Genomic DNA, 7,218 nt, shown 5'->3' with positions numbered 1-7,218 from the left:
GTATGTATGTATGTATGTATGTATGTAATAATATAATATGTATGTGTGTGTGTGTGTGTGTGTGTGTGTGTGCGCGCGCGCGCGTGTGTGTGTATGTGTGTGTGCGTGCGCGCGCGCGCGCGCGCGTGTCTACGTGCACATATACTCCGCGGTATATTTTTGTGCGTAGACGCTCGAGCGCCGCCGGTACCATCAATCGATCGTTCGTTTCTCTCTTGCTGTACGTACGCTAGCGCTCGCGCTGGTGAGGTTCGAGCGCGAGGGGTGGGGGACGTGTGAGGTCTTTTATACGAAACGATGAAAATCGTTGCGTTTTCTCACCGCGGGAGCGTCAGCAAAAGGTCACGCGTACTCTCGCCGCGGCACGCTGCTTTGTACGGTCCGCGAGCGATCGCCGCTCGTTCTTGCTCAACAACGCTTCGTACTCAAACGCTTGTCTGACCGCCAGAAATGTGCACGCGCGAGCGCACGCGGAAAGTGCACGCGGAGGACGAGTAACGATTTTCTCTTTCCGTATAGCATCTCGAGAGAGGATCTCGCACGTGTTTTCTTTGCGGTTCGCTGTCTGTGCTCTGTGTAGTGCTCTCGCTATTTTGTCAAGATAGCTTTGACGGGCTAAATCGGTTGCAACGCCCAAATATTTGCTGTCTTGCCTCGGGTCGCTTTGTCTGCGATTTCTGCCCACCAGCTGGCCCGAAACTCTCTGGACAAAAGACTGGAAGACCTTGCACCGCCGGAATAGATCGCTACCAGGGAGTCTTTGTAGCAGTCTACCGTGGTCACGTGACTCAAGCAGCTGCACATCTCTCGTAATTAAGGGGGGCGCGTGCCCCGTGCAACAACTGATTAAAGAAGAGACTGCTTCTCATTAATTATTATTCGCGTTTCTAATACTTTGGCCGCCACCTGATGATTAGATGGTGGCGGCGCAGGGAAGCAGCTGCGGTAGCCATGCGCGAAGAGGAGGCGTACACGTGCCAACGCACACACACACACACACACACACACACACACACACACACACACACACACACACATACTCTCGCACGCACGCACGCACGTGCGCACCGAGGACGCTTCGGGCGAGGGAGCAGGGCGCTGGTGCTCGGGCAGAGGGGTGAGGTTTCCGTAACGAATCTCATCTCGCGCATTTTTTTCGCATCGCCAGCGGGGATTTTTCACGCAAGCTGTATCTCGCGCGACCAAAGTCGATGGAGAAACGGTGCGTGCACCGAAGCTCACAGAAGATATTTCTCGGCGAAATATCACACCGAAATGTGAATACACCGTCTCCGCGTTGCCACCCACCACCACCACTCGTGCTGAAGAAATGGTCTGCCTTCGCCCAGCTATTAGCCAAACTGGTTCTTTGTTCTTGTTTCCATTCTCTCTGTTTGACCAGCTGTTGTCCGAAATTCTTCGGATTATGGAGCCGAGCAGGTGATTTACACGGCGGGCACGAGTTATTCTCGGCTCTGCGGCGCAACAAAGCGTCCACGCGAGCGCCTACCTGCCACGCGAGTCCACGCGTACCTTCCCGCCGGGCACATTCACCCGCGCATCTTGAGGGGGGAGACAGGTCGCAATGATGGGACGAACGCGTTTAAGATGTACCCCTTTGCGCACTTCGCCGGTGGATCAACCGCCCGCGCGTACACGCTTGCAAATGTATGCGAAGTTTCATATTGAGTTAAGCGACATGAACACCCTTACACCTGATGAACGTTACTCCTGCAGCTCCCTCCTTCCCTTCCGCCATTAGCCATCACCCGTAAGAATAAGCTGCCACCGTCGCCCCTTGGGTAGACACAACCTCCTTTGACCCGGCGGCTAAATTTCGGCACGTGCCCATTATGAGCAGACGAGACACGGAACGAGTTGTTGGCCTCTCGCCGCCGCCTCCTCCTGCCTTCTGGCACCTTGTCGGCCATACATCGCGATAGAATGGGGGCGAGGGGACAGCTGTGTCGATGTCTGCCTAGATGGCCGTGCCCTTGTCGAAACTGCGTGTGCAACCCCGCGGACCTTGCCTTTGCACCTGCCCGCTCGGCGTATTTATGGAACGGCTTGTAACTCGACGGCAGATTTAATGATCGTAATTGCGACTGTCGGATTGGCACGGGCACGAACGTTTTGCTATTAACGGAGCTTGACCTCTAGTCATGTCCATGCAGGTCTCTCCCTCGCCGCTCACGCGTAGCCGCGGCGGTAGCGGCGGCCATCCTCAAACATATTTGTATCAATTAGTAAGCGGAGACGTATTAAGCCACAGCGGCTCGATGAAAAATGCACGACGGACGGTTACTGACGTCATATGACGTCATTCCAAATGCTTCGCTAGTCGGCGTTGTGCGGGGTCACCTTACGTGATGATATTATCAAGAGCTAATAATACCTAATATATATATAGGCCGCCACGAGAGGAACATGATGTAGGCCGCATGTGAGGGGAGCATTTACCTGAATCATGAATATATATATATATATATGTGTGTGTGTGTGTGTGTGTGTGTGTGTGTGTGTGTGTGTGTGTGTATATGTGCGTGTGTGTGTGCGTGTGTGCCTGCCTCCACCACCACAGACATGCCTGCCTGCCTCGCTACCCACACAGACCACTGCCTGCACACACAACATGCCTTGACTGCTGCCACCACACAGACAGCCTGCCTGCCCTGCTTGCACCACACAAACACTGCCTGCCTGCACCACACAGACACTGCCTGTATGCGCTGGCCTCCCTCGCTGCCTTTCTGATTGCCTTTCATCTTTATGCCAGACACATACTGCTTCGCCTCCCTCCCTGCCGCCTGCCGCCTGCCTCCTGCCTGCTGCCTGCCTCCGCTGCCGTGCCCTGCTGCCTGCCGCCTGCCTGCCATGCCTGCCTGACCGCCTGACTGCCCTGCCTGCCGCCTGTCACACAGCCTGCTCTGCCTGCCGGTCCTGCCTGGCCTGTCACCCAGTTACCTGCCTACTCCACACACAACACACACACACACACACACACACCACACACACCCACACACACACACACAAGCCAACACACAGCACACAATCACACACACACACCACCACACGAACAGCACACCACACACACCACACACACACTGACACATCACACACACACATATTATATATATATAGATATAATTAATACTCGATCGATTCATGCCTGCTTATGGGCAGTCCCCACACCAGTCCCATGCCTGCATGCTTGGCGCACGATCGTCTCATTTCGTATGCAAGCAAAGCATATAGAATGATCTTACTCAATCGGTCACCATATCTGCTGCGCACGCTTGCCAAGTAGTGAATAGCAAACTAGACAGAGGGCACTCCTCACCGCAGATGCATACCTCCGCGAGCATGTTAAGAACATGTTTATATGTGCTCGCTGGTGGCGGAACTGCTTGATCGACTCGCCTGCTGCTTGGACTCGCCCCTCACTGGCTGGCTGCTGCGACTCGACGCGGCATCGATTCGCCGCTCATGGTGGCTGCGGTGACTCCGGTCACTCGCCTGACTCGACGCCGCTATCGATTCGCCGCTCACTGCGTGGCTCTGCTGACTCGCAACTCGGGTCTGACTCGACGCGCTATCGATCGGCGCGAGGTGGTACACACACACACACACGCGGCCGCGCGGGCGCGCATTGTGAGCGAGTTGCATGACCTCCGATCTGCCGGATATAAGATGCTAGGAGCGAGTAGACAGGGGCTCAGACAGCTGCTAGCAACGCAGCGCATTCGGGTACAGACGTTGTGTAACACACCCACATTACGATAATAACTCGGATTACGCAAGTTCGCCCATTTGTAAGCTATTACCACTTTACTCGCGATACGAAACGCAAATTCGGCCTGACGTAATTTTTTCGCAATATGGAATGAACGCGGTTGTCCATCCAAAAACTTCCATTTCTATGGGATTCACGCTACGGATTTTCGCGTTGCGCGAGGTTCTTCATAGAGCGCATTAGTTTCGTAATGCAGCTTGGTCCTGTACAGATAGCGCACCTACATCGTTAGGAGCATGGAGGGGAAATTGTCAGCAACGAGCTTACGGTCGTAGCACGAGAGGTGACGTGACGTGATGTGAAATCTGCGTAATTCGCCCACACGAAGTTGCTGTGGCGATGCAGAATGGCCGTGTTTGTGGCATATATAAACTGTTGTGTGGGCTGGTGTGTGTGTGTGTGTGTGTGTGCTGTGTTGTGTGTGGCGTGTGTTTGTGTGGCTGTTGTTGTGTGTGTCTGTGACTGTGTGGTTTTGTGTGTGTGTGTGTGTTGTGAGGTGTATGTTTGTGTGTGTGTGTGTGCTTTGTGTGTGTCGGCGTATGGTGTAGTGTGCGGCGCGTGCGTTCGTATGCTGGCGTGCTGCGTGCATTCGTTATGCGTGTGGTTGTGCGTGCGCGTGTTGTGTAGCGTGCGGTCGTGGTGTGTTTGTGCTCCTGCGTTTTGTTCGCCGGCGTTGTGTGTGTTTGGTTCGTGTCTTGTTGTGTGGTGTGTGTGTTTGTTGTGTGTGTGTGTGTGTGTGTGTGTTGCCCGAGGCGCTTGCGCTGTGTGGTGCCGCGTGTGTGCGGGGCGGTTGTGTTTGCCGTGTGTGTGGTGGTGTGTGTCCCGGCTGCCCGACTAATTACAGCGATACTCATATTCTACGACTCGATGTGACGGAATGTGTCAATCGTACTAGTAATTAGTATTACTATATTACTAGTATACTCGTACTGTGTGAGTGTAGCTTTGACTACTACTACTAGCTTCCAAGAAACGTCTTCGCTTGTATTGCTGTAGACATTGTGACTGCCCATATAGCTAGACAACATTCGCACATTTGGAAGCTTCAATAAAATATAAGCTGTGTATATGCTTTAAGACCGTTATGTATGTTCGGTGTAGTAATATGGTGACTACCAATCTCTAATGTTTGTTCGGTGGTATAGCTCGTATCTGGCTCTTTGCTGAGTGGAGGTGTTGTCGTGATGGTGCGTTGCACTTGGCGCCTCACTCCTCGCGCATGTGCGACCGCAGCTGCTGCTCCATGAAGCGCCTACCACTACATTGCTAACATATCGATCGCCGTGCGCCGAGCCGCCAAATTAGCTCCAATTCGCAGCAAAACGGCGGTGACTAAATAAGATTACGATGAGGAGCAGTCTGTTCTTAATCAGTTATGCTCGTGCACGAGCAGCGACGCTATCCCTTAAAGTTACGCTAGAAGTAATGGTGCAGGGCGGCGTGCCATTGGATCGGGCGCTCGAACCTACCTTTGCGGAATAAGACTCCTTACCAATGGTACTCGCCGCTCCTCGCCATTAGTCGCATCTACGTGTCGCGTGCAACGATGCAAGGCGTCTTTCCGCCAGTCGTTTTTACAGAGAGTTTCGGGCAGCTGTGTGGCAGAAATCCGAGACCAATTGACAAAGGAGCCCGAGGCAGAACCAGCTAAGATAATTGGCCGCGTTGCAAAGCTGTACGGATTTTTTAGCCTACCCTTACTTCACGCAAATTCTTCATTACTCTTGACGCAAATAGCGGATTACAGCACCTACACAGAGCACAGAGCCAACGAGTCACAGCCAATAACATAACGATCGTGCGTGTGTCCCCTTGCGCTCGAGTATGCTAGAGCCGGAAAGAGAAAATTACCACACTTGCCTCGCTTTCTACGAGACCGAGCATGTCAACCTTTCCTGCGCTCGCGCGTTCAGTTTGTGTCAATACATTTACTGGCGGTCAGACAAAAGCGTTTGCTGAACACATGAGTACGAAGCGTTGTTGAGCAAGAACGTATCGACAAATGCGTCCGCCGGCCTCTGATCTCTCTCCACAAACGCAGAAGAAATTTCGCGACGGCTCTTCGTATGCAAGTACTCACTGGATTCGTTACCTTTTGCTGACGCTCCCGCCGTTAGAACGCCAACTATTTGTCATCTTTTCGTATAAAAAGACCTCACGACGTCCCCACCCCTCGCGCTCGAACCTCACCACGCGGCGCTAGCTACGTACGCCTAAATACATATCAGACACGTCATCGACTTGATACGTTCCAACAGCTCCGCCCCGTCTGAGGCCAGTATCTTACGTCGACTAAAGATATTTACTGCGACATATGATGCACGCGCTGCGCCTTGCCCGAACTGCGCGGACTAACAAAAGACCGCGCACGCACTCGGCTAGATAAAACACGCCCCTGCGCTTCGCGCGCGCGCGAGCGCAAACCCGCACACCATTACTTAACGACACATCCCCTCTCACTGCCTGGATTAAGACCAGCGCGAACCACATACTACTCATCAAACACGTGGACTACACACTTCAATATCACGTTAATTTCATCATGTGTATAGATTATCTATACTCGATCATGAACATATCATATCAATACCTCAATATCATATCCACCATTTATCGAATACATACATACAACACCTTAGGCCACGCTGTTATTCACCAGCATTCCATACATACATACATACATACATAATCATACGCGTGACATATCATAACTACATACAATGACCATACATACATAACAACATAGCATACAGACATCACGCCCCATACATTATAGATTTACCAGTGACATTACAGCATATCGACCATACCCACTACCACTCACATATACGAATTTCAATCATTATTCACAGGGTACATACCCACCATATCATACACATAATGCATACAGTAGAGCAAACGATGGCGTACAATGATTTGACATCGCGGATCTGTAATGCGTACAGCGTACAATGCGTACCATGCGTACCATGCGTACATGCTATCATGCGTAGCACGCGCTACACGTGCGTATACGCGTACCGCGTACATGATATAACGCAGCCACACGTCAACACGCAGCACGCTCTCACACACACGACACCCCACACACACAACACACACACAACAACACACACACACACACACACACGCACACGCAACACGCACCACACACACGCACACACACACACACACCACGCTTGCGCCCGCCGCACACNTGGAGGCAGGCAGGCAGGCAGTGTCTGTGTGGTGGCAGGCAGGTAGGCAGTGTCTGTGTGGTGGCAGGCAGGCAGTGTCTGTGTGGTGGCAGGCAGGCAGGCAGTGTCTGTGTGGTGGCAGGCAGGCAGTGTCTGTGTGGTGGCAGGCAGGTAGGCAGTGTCTGTGTGGTGGCAGGCAGGCAGGCAGTGTCTGTGTGGTGGCAGGCAGGCAGGCAGGCAGTGTCTGTG

This window comes from Priapulus caudatus, unplaced genomic scaffold (genome assembly GCF_000485595.1).
Source record: "Priapulus caudatus unplaced genomic scaffold, Priapulus_caudatus-5.0.1 Scaffold190, whole genome shotgun sequence".
Lineage (NCBI taxonomy): Eukaryota > Metazoa > Priapulida > Priapulimorpha > Priapulimorphida > Priapulidae > Priapulus > Priapulus caudatus.
Note: the sequence above shows the minus strand (reverse complement) of the source record.